This window comes from Mytilus galloprovincialis, chromosome 11, assembly GCF_965363235.1.
Source record: "Mytilus galloprovincialis chromosome 11, xbMytGall1.hap1.1, whole genome shotgun sequence".
NCBI classification, from domain to species: Eukaryota; Metazoa; Mollusca; class Bivalvia; order Mytilida; family Mytilidae; genus Mytilus; species Mytilus galloprovincialis.
Window position 1 is genome coordinate 22,431,353 of NC_134848.1, and position 13,542 is coordinate 22,444,894.

The following is a 13,542-nucleotide window of genomic DNA, read 5'->3' on the forward strand; positions in this document are numbered from 1 at the left end:
CCCCTGCTTGATAAAAAATGCACCGTCCCTTAGGTTCCAGATTGGTTACACAAAGTGCTATAAAGGTTTATGATTGGTTACACAAGGTTCTATATATGAAGGTTCCAGATTGGTTATACAAGGTTCTGTCAAGGTTCCAGTTTGGTTACACAAGGTTCTATTTAGGTTCCAGGTTGGTTTTCCATAACGTTATATCATAACGTTCTTACAACGTTACTCGTAGTCCACACTTTTACGTTCCTACAATGTTAAATCACAACGTTCTCACAACGAAACAGAAACGTTCCTGGAACATTTCCTGAACGTTTTTGTGTTTTGTGGTTTATACATATAGAAGACTGATGTATAAGTTTATGGTATCAATATCAGTTTATAATGTAATGGTCTACATATAATTGGCTTATGACTTATTGTTATATGCATCTTTATTTCATTTATATGTTGTTTTAATATTATAATTGTCTGTATTTGGATCACGCCTCTATTGTGCTCTTTCTAATAAAATATTAATTGAATTGAAATTAAAGTCTTTATATATTCAAATATATTGATCTGAGTATTAATTGTAATTCTGTGAATTAGCTATGGAAAGTTTCAGTTTAATTGTCAGGAAAATTTCACAACAAAGATCAAACTCGATTGATGACGTCTTCGTTGTTGGGTGTTAAACACAATTACTGACACAAAACAGTGGCGGATCCAGAAATGTTTATAACTAGGGGCACTGACTGCCCTAAGAGGGGTCCTGCTCCAGTCACTCTTATGTGATTCTTTCTTTAATAAAACATTTGTTTTCCACAAAACGGGGCCCAATGACTACTCTATGAAGGGGACTGCTCCAGTCATGCTTCAGTGATTCTTTTCTTTTATAAAACAATTGTTTCCCACAAAAGGGAACCCATTTTCCTCCCTTGGGCCCCCTGGATCCGCCGAGCAATACTTCTTACCTGTCTATTAGGCGAGATGATAACATATTCATATCCGGATTCTGATACAAACACTTCCGGTGATGGTTTTTCATTTATCTCACAGTGGAAAGAATCCATGTTGTAGTTGAACGAATGACATCTTGGTCTTCGGATGCATTCATCGAAGCAACTGTTTGGTCCGTAGTTGTGAAATGTTATGTAAACAGATCCATTCAGTCTCTCTCCAGATTTATCAGGAATTACACGCAAAGGTCCAGATTGACAAACCTGTCCGAAAATTGTCTTCGATAAGAATATTAAGACCGACATCTGGTAGCAATATTTAAATTGTAACATAGTTATATGATAATTTACAAGTCGATATGATAATGTTCAAGTCTATATATATGGAAATGTTCAAGTCTCAATGGTAATGTACAAGTCTCAATGGTAATGTTCAAGTCTATGATGTAATGTACCAATGTTTCTTGTAGTGCACAAGTCTTTATGGTAATGTACAAGTCTATATGGTGATGTATAAATATGTATGGTAATATACAAATAGGATGGAATCTTGTCGGCTTTCTCAAACAACTATTGCACAGGCTTTACTTTGTGGTGGAATTTCTTGGTATTTTACTGCAATCCTGAAATTATACAAATAAAGTGAGTTGGATAAAATTATGAAAAATCAAGAAATATTAGCCAAATTTCTTCAGGTTTGCCAACCAGAACCCAGTCGGATCACAATGCAAATCATGTGACCAAGTTACATTTCTTTATTATGATGGTGACTAATTCAGAAATCAATAGAACAAGTTTCGAACAAACTGAATTTCATTTGCGCCGATTTCTTTTTTTCATTTGCGCAGATTTATATTTTCTCCTAATTGAATTTACAGGTAAGTTACAGTTAGGTTAATACTTTTGAATGTAAATTCCAGGGAATACAAAGAAAGCCAATTTATATAAAAAAAAAAAAAGCTAGAATACTATTTTAGACCTACCTTTTACAAGCAACTAAAGATAAATTTAATATAGGAAGTACAGACCCAATTTGTCTGCTATGCAAACTTGAGGAAGAAAACCTTCAACATTTTCAAACTAGATGTCCATCTCTGGAAGGTGTCCGAAGGACTTTTTATTCCTCATTAAAATTTTCAAAATATAGAAACATTAAGCCGATTGTTTACTGCAGAAAACTAGACGTGGGTTCTACACTTTCAAACAGCAGTTATTTCTTAAATGCGATTGAATCAATTTCTGGGAATTTGTGTGATAAATTACATCAACAGAGGTTAACTCAGAGCAATGCTATCATTATAAAAATTCATCATTCATCCACAAGCACTTGTCTCAGAAAAAAATTTCCTATATATACCTTAAAGTGTTTATAAAGGTATATAGGGGGGGAAATCTGAGACAAGTGCCTGTCCATTCATCACATGGAATTGGATTTCTCACATTTGTACAACTGTCTAACGGGAGAGGTCTTTAATGATATATGAAAAATAAGAGTTGGCACTAATACCACCTCTTCTTATATCTATTCGCCTGTAATTTACCTCTAATTTACCTGTAAAAAAATCGGCGCAAATGAAAGAAAAAAATCGGCGCAAATGAAATGCGGATCGGCGCAAATGCAAAACGCTGAAATTCACGAAGAATTAGAGATAAGAATGGAGCCAAAATGCATGAAGACTGAGATGAAACTGATATGGAGGACCCCATTCAGGACCCTTGATTATTCAATATTTAAAATAGAAATCGGATTCCTATCTTCGATTTAACAGTTAATAAAATCTGTCAATTAAAAATAATTAAAATGTTGACTAACGAGTTATATGATATGGTTTAAGTTACCGTTATGTAAATGCTTTTTCATTTCGAAAATGTTTAAAGGTATATTTACAGAATCGAACCTTTTACAGATGCGTTCACGTTTTTCCAACATTTCATAATTAGACTAAAACAACTTTAGGGATTTGTAAATCTCCTGTTCTTTAATAAATAAAATATTGTTATATAGGGTTATTAAAGTTATATATTACAAAAAAAAACATTTTATCTAAAACTAATTTACAATAATAGACAACTTTCGAGTTCGATGCATTTCCGTCAAAAACTTTGATTTTAGTGAACATCATTCGTGCGTTTAGTGGCGTCGTCATTTCCGTTCCAATGTTGAGCAAGTGGTTGGAAAACTATAAAGATTTAACACAGAAGTGTAAATTTTCATATTTTGTTTTCATATTTCCCCCTCTATTTTACGTAATATGGTATCATTGATCACAATGTTGCGATTTGAATAAAAATTTAAAAAAAAATTATATTCTGAAAGCTTTTAAGAATATATAATTGCTTGAGTCATTAAACTTACTGTAAATTTAGAAATTTAATATTGCGAGGTTTTCAAGTTATATATAATGCGACTGGATTTGTATCGCAATAATAAGAACTCGCATTCTGATAACTGAAATATAGAACTGTATGCCTTTTTTCGAAATCGTAACAATAGAACTCGCACTTTTGTCCTTTCTGAAATAATTGCAATAATAAATGCACGCAATAATTTTGAATTTACGCTATATACAAGTATTTAAGTTAAACCATGCATAATTATTATCAAAGATGTAGTATATTTTAATTTCTTAATCAACTTGCAGTCCAAAGCTTAATTGACAAATCGAGAATTATGCTCTAAATAGAATTTGCAGACCCTGCATTGGAATATCCCAAAAATGATACGGGGTGTGGAAACTTCATTTCTTTGGATTTTGTTTTACGATGTTTTTTTGTTATACTAGGATTAAACACTTTTTTTCTAGAGATTATTGATGTGTAAGTAATAGTTATCCCATTCGGACTTTGTGTGTCAGTGGAAGATCACCCCGATGGCCACAGGATGATCTAACACTGACACACAAAGTCAGAATGGGATAACTATTTTACATACCAGCTGTTTTGGATTAAACGAAAAACCATTTACAATTCATAAAATCTAGTTTAGAACATCACACAACCATTATAATATACAAATACTGAATAAAAGTCGTATGCAATAGAATAGAAACAACTGTTATTTAATTGTTTTCAATCTCAATTTGATGAAAATCTCGGAATCCGTGCGTAGTTTCAGAAACGTGGTTTATCGAAGTGTAAACCAAAAAATCAAATCAAATTGACCAATCCAATTTAAGTATTTATAGGTATGCAAGGAATATAGAAATTATAACCTTCCTAGAACACACCCGCGAAATCGCGGGCATATACAGCTTGTGAACTGTTGTAGGATGATTTTTTGTAAAAATATTATGTATGGAGAATTTCATAAAAGGTATCAAAAGCCCTCTCCCTTTTTCCAAAGTCCGATATTTGTTTCCTTTCTGTTAAATTCAATTATTTTCGTGTTTCTGGCCTCAGACCACAGTTATTCTTCTCCTTTGCTACAATTCATCTTTTGGTAAAAGTCAAATTAAATTTAAAATTTGCACCGCTCAAACATGAAATAAATGTAACTACTTATATATAGACCATTGTTAGTGTAATAAAATATGCTTCTATGACAATCCATCTTCTTTTGAGAGCCTTATTAACATGCCAATGGTAGGATATGAATCTTGTATAAATGATTTAGACCGACTAAAGCTAATTTGAGGGGTGGTCGGAGGCGTCTTGATCCCGAAATCCCGGGCTTAAAAACATGAAACCCGAGATGCAGAATTTGAAGAAATTCATATCCCGAAATCCCGTAAGGATCAATCCCCAAATCCCGAGCTTGAAAAAATCGATCCCGACATCCCGAAAAAGGTCCTGCCGCCCTCTATTCTTTACCTTACTTTCATTTTTGCCAAGTCACTTTCAACAATAAATGTTTTCTAGTCTGTGCATCCCTGCGTTCGTTCGTTCGTTCGTCCATCCGTCTGTCCCGCTTCAGGTTAAAGTTTTTGGTCGAGGTAGTTTTTGATGAAGTTAAAGTTCAATCAACTCGAAACTCAGTTAATATAGTGCCGATGTGGCATCCGTGTACTACGGACACATTCTTGTTTCCACATGTTTTACTTATTTCAATTATATGCAACTGGTATGACCCCTTTAAAATAGCAAACATTTCAAAGAAAACAGTAGACAGAATACAGAAAGTCTTTTGGCAGCAACCATTTGATTTTATTTTTTTTTGGGGGGGGGGGGTGGGGGCTATGGTTGTTTTTGGAAAAAAAGTTTGTTTCCAGTTTTTGGAGAAAAAAATAATTTGTTTTTGATTCTGAGAAAAAGAATTGTTTGTTTCACCCTCAACTGCCACTATATGTAATGCTAAAATTGAAAGAAAAAAATTGTTTTCGACTTGTCGCGAAAAAAATAGATTGTTTTTCGCCACAGGCGAACAAAAAGTTTGTACAGAAAAAAAACATAGCCCCCCTCCCCCCCCCCCAAAGAAAATCAAATGGTTGCTGCCTTGTATATTAAAGTAGTATGATCGTAGTTTACGTGTAGATAAACGCTAAAAATAATTGTCCTCTCTAAGGAGGTATAATAGTTGTGGTACGTTCTTGCGATCTAAACACCATGATATGGAGAACGCTCTGATTGGCTTATCTATTTTTCATTTTTGTTATCTATCATACGATTGGTTGTACTTGTGCATGTTTCAAACCGGAAATCTTAATATGACTAAAAGTCAGTCTGATGTCGGAATCAATATCCGGACTCCTTTTTTGTTGTTTTCCTCCAAATATATCTCAATCTGAATAATCATATGAATGGATGACAAATGCGACTATGCATGTTACTTATAGAACACAGTGGCATGATGATTAATTTATCGTGGAAGGAAGAGAAGCGACACACAAATTAAATGAGGTCTTCTCGTTTAATAGTATAGATACTTATGTGCACGTGTCATGATGTTCCGTGTTGAACCCCCTCCCCCCTCCCCTGTTTCAAAATGGATTGATCCACGCCTGTCCCGTATTTATTGAAAACGGTTACTAATAAACTGTATAGCCAGTCAAGGTCGTTAAAAACTTCCATTTGTTGTACATGTACACTGTAACTAATTATCGATATCTTCCATGTTTTAGATAAAATTTTCTAAATAAATTACTTATAAATTAAAAGTTGATTTGGTTAATGGTAATTTAAGTGCTTTTAGAAAGATTGTTTTCATTGTGTTGTTGTCCCTTACGTATAATTGTGTATTTTTATTACTAATGAAAATATTTTCTTTTATTTTATGTAATTTGTACTTGATGAGAAATAAAATTCACTTATTCATTTAAAAACAAGAAACATTTTAATCTTCTTAGAATCTATATTTTTTTATTTTATGTATTTTCATTTTCATTGCTTTTAAAATGTTAATTGTTTGCATAAATTCATGCATGTCGTACGTTTTGCCTAGAGAGTTAACAAAACTATTATTAATAAAATGTAATAGTCCTACTTTGTTATACAGAGAACATTAATATATCAAGCCAATCAAATCTTTACAGAGGGTGGTGAAGGGTTATTTTCGTTCAACGTGTTTGCATTTTCTTATTTCATGAGCAGCCGTGAAAAAGTTTCGCTATTCACCATGTTTCGTGAAATCATTAAAAATATCAACGTGCAGGACATTTTTAATTGTTCGTTCATCGTGAAATGGCAATTGTATTTAAGGAATAACAGTACTGTAGTTGAAGAGTTGCCACCGTCAATTTAGGAGATAACTGTATTGTATTTTAATCTCCGACGGCATCAGTTGGGGATTTTATGGTCGCAAGTTAAGTTTACTGGCGACGTGTTAGCGCTTGCGCGTACGTCCCATATCATCAATTGTCAATTGATGCCATGTAAGAAAGTGACGTTACCCAATCAAAATGAACGTTACAAACGTTGTTGCATTAGAATGTAGATTTGACGGTCGCAAATGCAGTTTTACTGGCGACGCGTAGCCTTCAACAATGAGCAAAGCCCATACCACCTAGTCAGCTATAAAGGGCCCCGAAATGACAATGTAAAACAATTCAAACGAGAAATCTAACGGCCTCATTTATGTACCCCCAAAAAAACGAAAAACAATTATGTAACACATAAACAAACGACAACCACTGAATTACAGGCTCCTGACTTGGGAAAGGCACAATCATACATACAGAATGTGGCTGGGTTAAACATGTCAGCGGCCGGATCCCTACCCTCCCCTTACCTAGGCCTGGTACAGTGGTAAAACAGTACATCATAAGAACGAACAATAAAAATAACCTGGAAAGGCTTAACTCATAAGACGGACAAAAATACAAGTGGTTTGCATGCTCTTTTTTATATTTACTAGAACACACCCGCGAAATCGCGGGCATTCAGAGCGTAGTTTAAAGTATGTAAAGTGTTGTTGAAAGAATTTTGTAAAATATTGAATGACTGGAGAATTTCAGCAAAAGTATCTTAAGTCATAGGTTATTGGGGACAGGAAAATGTTTTTTATCCTTCCTCCTTTATTTCCAAAATTCCCAATTTTTGGTTTTCTATCAATTTCAATATGAACATTATACATTAAGTATGTTATGATCATTTAAGTAAGGAGCATGTAATTCAGTGGTTGTCGTTTGTTGATGTGTTACATATTTGTTTTTCGTTCATTTTTTGTACATAAATAAGGCCGCTAGTTTTCTGGTTTGAATTGTTTTACATTGTCAGTTCGGGGCCTTTTAAAGCTGAGTATGCGGTATGGGCTTTTCTCGTTGTTGAAGGTCGTACGGTGACCTATAGTTGTTAATTTCTGTGTCATTTTGGTCTCGTGTGGAGAGTTGTCTCAACATGGTAATCATACCACAACATCTTTTTTTTTATAATACATATAAAAAAACGAGCATGCACAACCTAGTATAGTATACATAGATATAAGAAGATATGGTATGAGTGTCAACGAGACAACTCTCCATCCAAGTCACAATTTGTAAAAGTAAACCATTATCATGATTATAGGTCCAAGTACGGTCTTCAACACAGATCATTAGCTCAAACCGAACAGCAAGCTATAAAAGGCCTATATTTGTATTAGTTCAATAATTTCGATATAAGCATTAAACTTTAACGAATGTCGATTCAATATGACTTGGATGAAATGAATAATGAATACTGCTGACCATTAAATGGAGCAATCATGTATCGTTTTTACCAAAGTTTGACTAAGGTAGTGTCTTTCCGATATCTCATTGAGCAATTTATATTGTTTATCTATTATAACTAAATAGACAACTTTCGAGTTCGATGCATTTCCGTCAAAAACTCTGGTTTTAGTGAACGTCATTTGTGCGTTTAGGGGCGTCGTCACTTCCGTTTCAACGTTGAGCGAGTGGTTGGAAAACTATAATTCTATATTGTACGAATTATTCGGCAAATTGAATTCTCAAAATTGACAATCAGCATTGCTGTCATAAGGGAATTGTCATTAAGTACCTACAGAACAACCATTATTTCTTGTTTATCCTGCACAATGACGATCACTAAGACGCTTGATGAACGTAAATAGTGCAGGGATACAGGCGACCCCCTTTATCTGGTAAATGACGTCATAAAGGCGCGTATAATTGACGAGTTTTTTCCGGTGACGGATGAACTCAAAAGTGGTCTTTTGTTCTATATGAAAATATGTAAATCACACAAAAGAGCTATCGACTCTGTCAAATAAATAACAAATACATTTAAAAAAAGGTACTTTAAAACTTGAACTTTACCATTCTTTCAAGGTGAACAAAACGGAAATGACTTTTTGAACTTCCGGTGATAACTTTGATCAAGGTTAATTTGTTTTCTCGTAATTAAACTGAATGAAATTTTAAATCGAAAAGGCTAGAGTAGTCAATACTTTATCATTTTAGCTTGTTTGAGTAGATCATTTTAAAATTCAAAAATCGATATTCCGTATTGAGTTACAAATTAGTTTAAACACAACTGTTCAGTTTCCATTGTAGAAGTTAAAATGTTCGTCAATCAAAAACGCAATTTGTTCTATCATATCAATTTTACGTGGTGTTATCATACCAACAGCAATTAGTTAATATTTTTATTTTTAAATTAACTTAATTTTCAATAAATTTATCTTTTTTTAATTTCAGAACTCATTGTAAATAGGTACATTGTGGAGAGTTGTCTCATTGCATGAATGATCATGAATGGTAATTATATCACATCTTTATTTATACATGTACCAAAGGTTCCAGACTTAATGTATAATTTGATACGTCACAATCGCGTTTCGTCTTTATAAGACTTATCAGTGACGCTCAGATGAAAAAAGTTAGAAAGCCAAACAAATATCTTAAAGTTAAAGAGCAATGAGGACCCGTAATTCCAAAAGGTTATGCCAAAAAATACTGCTAAAGTAATCGAACTCAATGTAAGGATTAAATATATTAAGTATTAAATAATAAATATTAAGGATATATAACTGATATAAGCACTGGCGGATCTAGAGGATGAACCCTCTTTTTATGCCCCACCTACGATAGCAGAGGGGCATTATGTTTTCTGGTACGTCCGTTCGTTCGTTCATCCGTTAAAGTGTTTGGTCAAGGTAGTTTTTGATGAAGTTAAAGTCCAATCAACTTGAAACATGTTCCCTATGGTATGATCTTTCTAATTTTAATGAAAAATTAGATTTTTTACCCACCAGCCCAGAAGTCACCAGCCCAGTAGTCAGCACTTCGGTGTTGACATGAATATCAATTATATGGTCATTTTTATAAATTTTCTGTTTACAAAACTTATGAATTTTTCGAAAAACTAAGGATTTTCTTACCCCAGGAGTAGATTACCTTAGCCGTATTTGGCACAACTTTTGGGAATTTTGGGTCCTCAATGCTCTTCAACTTTGTATTTGTTTGGCTTTTAAACTATTTTGATCTGAGCGTCACTGATGAGTCTTATGTAGACGAAACGCGCGTCTGGCGTATAAAATTATAATCCTGGTACTTTTGATAACTATTTACGGTTTATTGACATGGATAGTGCGAGTGGGGCATCATTCTTGTTTCTTTTTTGATTGTATATTTTTTTTATCTCAATAATGTACACTTTTCCTTGGTGTTCCGAGGGTTATAATCCACCCCTTTCATTTTATTCCAAAGGGCTTGATCTGTGCTTGATACGATCTGTGTATAAATGCAGGGTTGAAAATCTGTGCGAAACATAACACGATCAGATATCAGATATCCATCATTTGCTACAATGGCCAGACTTCTCCAAAATGCGCGTCTGGCGTATTAAACTATAATCCTGGGGCCTGTTTATCGAAACTGTCCTAAGATCGGTCCTAAGAATTTCTTGGGACAGAAGTTAGGATAAAGTTAGGACCGACTTACGACACGTCTCAGAATGCACATCGAAGCTATCTTAGGATTATCTTAGCTAGGACGTCCTAACTGATGTCCTAAGTATTGGCGTAGAAGAAAATGAAAAAATATTTCATTTAAAAATAAAATTTGATATTCAACTAATAATTACAATTTTTAAAATATGGTTAATCAGCAACTCATTATTAGTTGTAAATAAAAGGTAATAAATATTTTTTAATATAATAATTGTACATTTAAAATGTATGAAACAAAATATATTAAAGACAAAAATAATAACTTAGTTTTATATAAAAATTTAGCAAACTAATTGTATTTACTAGATATAATCGGTAAAAATCATTATATGCTTTTAAGTTAAACCATTGTGGTGACGTCAGCCTATTCACTTACCGTGGATTCTTTTTCTAGAATCAACGCTTCCTAAATCTGTCGCTGAAATGAACTCACTATTTTATATTCTTTTGTTTCCTTTTTGTGTCTAATTTCATTAAGTTTGAATTGAATAATTTACTGATTTCTGTTCACTAATGGAATCGTTTTAAACACTTACCTTTATTTTTTGTAATTCATTATATGACTTCTCTTGGAATCGAACCAGTCCATGGATTCTGTAACGTGTTAATCACATCAACATATCGACGAAACCTCTGGGCTACCAATCGGTTACGATTTGAATGTCTAATTTAAACATATAAATGAGTATATGATATACATCGGTACAACAGACACACAGGGCTTGTACCTTTATATATACATAATAGGCAAACGTATAGTATGAATTGGTAGCCACGAGGTTTCATGGTTGTGATGGTTGAGTTTAAGGTACGGACTTGTATTTTTAGGTTCGAATCCCTGAATTCTCTTTGCTGTCCCTTTTCTCTAGTTTTCCAGTTTTTGTTCTTGTTTTGTATGTTATTGTGGATACGTTGTGTAATAAAAGCGAGTTTGGTCGTTTATTATCGAATTATTGTTGGTTATTCCACATGTTTGACACAAAAATGACTAGATTCTATTTGTCAATTTTTGTTTTATAAATTAATATAATATGATTTCATCTGTTTTGCTACATAATTTTACAACTGTTAATTCGCAAACTACTATGCTAGATAATCGTGATGTTCCCAAAATTAGGCTTTTTGTTAGAAATTTCGGAAACATGCTTATTATTTGCACTATATATATGTTCTTTGTCGGGTTGTTTTCCCTTTGGCAATTTCTCCATTTCCATTCAATTTTAACAGAAATTATATATTTTATTTTATAAAAACAGATAACATTCAGACGCCTTATAGTATGAAGATCTTTATGTAGACGTGATGTGTTTTAATATATTTGTATTTTTTAACCATTTGATTGTGATGTTTAATTAATTTGAATGAATCCTTTGACACGATTACATGGTTATTTAAACTCACTTACAATACCTTCTAATTAAGAATAGGCGTTAATTTTTAAAAGGCATTAACACAATAGTTTAAGTTATAGATACAATGGATAAGCGTTGATTCATGAAAAAAAAATCATTCGCCCTCCGGGCTCATGGTTTCTTTTTCAAGAATCAACGCTTATCCATTGTATCTATATCACTGAGTTGAATTCTAAGTGTCACGGGTTCATACTTTTAAAAGTTCAAAGTGAAATCTCGTGCATCTTTCATATAAAACCGGAGTACTTGAACTTTTTCATTACTGTTAAAAAAAACATGTGAAAATGAGCAAGAGACGAAATCCGAATTTTACAGATGCTGAACTACAGACTCTCCTAGACGAAATTGAAAAGGATAAGACTTTGCTATTTAGTAAGCGTTCAAATGTTGCAACTAATAGTGCTTAGAAAAGGGCTTGGGATTCCATCTGCAGTAAAGTAAATGCAACCAACACCGACCACAAAAGAACGGTAAATGAAATTAGAAAGAAATGGAGCACGTACACGAGTATTGCTAAAAAGCAGGCCTCTCGAATACGCAGAGAATCCAGGAAAACTGGTGGTGGACCACCTCCTGAAGAGCTAACTCCATTACAGGATAAAGTTGTAGCAATAATAGGCAACACCCCCATAGATGGAATAGACGGAGGTATTGATACATGTCCTGGAATGGAATTTGATGGAGTGCCCGCTGAAGAACTTACACAGACAAGAGATTCGGACTCTTCAAATGAAAATGGTAAGCTTTTTTTATTTTATTTTATTTGAAAGTAAAAAATATACATACATACTTTTGTGTAGTATATATTACATATTCTGTCTGTTAATTGCAGGAAAACACATTTAAGATACAAATTGCATACCCGCTTCTTTATAAGAATTCAACAGCAAACATTTCACAAGTCTTCTTATCAGTTGTCCTGATCGTTCATGAAATGTTTGCCACTGGATGTAAAACAAACAGCAGTCAATCTATAATTAAACCACCGTGCGTTATTTGTGTTGATTCGATTTGGCCTTTAAGAGGTATAACTGAAACATTCATCAATCTGTCACTCCTATGTAGGTCTTTGTTTTGATAGTTCTGATTGGATGTCTTATAGAGACTGCAAGTTCATATATTATACCTTGTTCTCTTATAATTTAATTTTGATTTTGTTGTATATGACAAATGTATGGGTTTTTTTCAGTATTTCGTTTAATAAAACACACCGATTGATCTTGCCAACCCCCCTTTTTGAGCAGTGACCATCTGCATTTCGACCTTACAAATACAGAAACTATGCATGTATTATTCATTATTTTGACGTTTTGTTAATCATTTCAGACATGTCCTACTCTTCATTTAATGAAGCAAGGTGTACCAGGCAAAATTTGTGTGGCAATTCGTTTTCTTCTGGTGCTTCATCTTCCAAATCCTCGAAGGGGAAATATAGCGAACCATCACCAGAGGATTGTAAGTTGGTAGAAATAGAAGGTGAACGGCTGAAAGTAGAAAAGGAACGTCTCCATGTTGAAAAACAACGACTACACATTGAACAGCTCAGACTAGAAATCGACCAACAAAGGCTAGTAACTGAACAACAAAAGCATCAGCTTTATATGGCAAAGCTCAACATTAGCATGACACAAATGGGTGTACATGTAGCAGATACACCATCAAACAGTGTAGAAAAAGACAATCTGTCAAGCTAAAACTCATGTGTTGTAAAAATGTTTTGCATATAAATACATCATGTTAATGTCATACTTATGTATTTAGTTATTTGATTTATTTAAGCTTCTGGTAAATTCCTGTTGTAAATCAAAGTTTTAATTTTACATCTGTATTTAGTAATCAAATAAACACAAAAACAGATATATGAATAAATGTT

At 33.4% G+C, this 13,542-nt stretch overlaps 1 protein-coding gene and 1 pseudogene across 1 annotated transcript in view; one reads left to right on the forward strand and one right to left on the reverse strand.

Annotated features, from left to right (window-relative positions):
* LOC143051875 (uncharacterized) overlaps positions 1 to 13,542 on the reverse strand; it is a 70,452-nt gene that overhangs the window by 52,539 nt on the left and 4,371 nt on the right. The gene's annotated exons all lie outside the window — the stretch shown is intronic.
* On the forward strand, positions 11,954 to 13,369 carry LOC143052073 (uncharacterized; annotated as a pseudogene).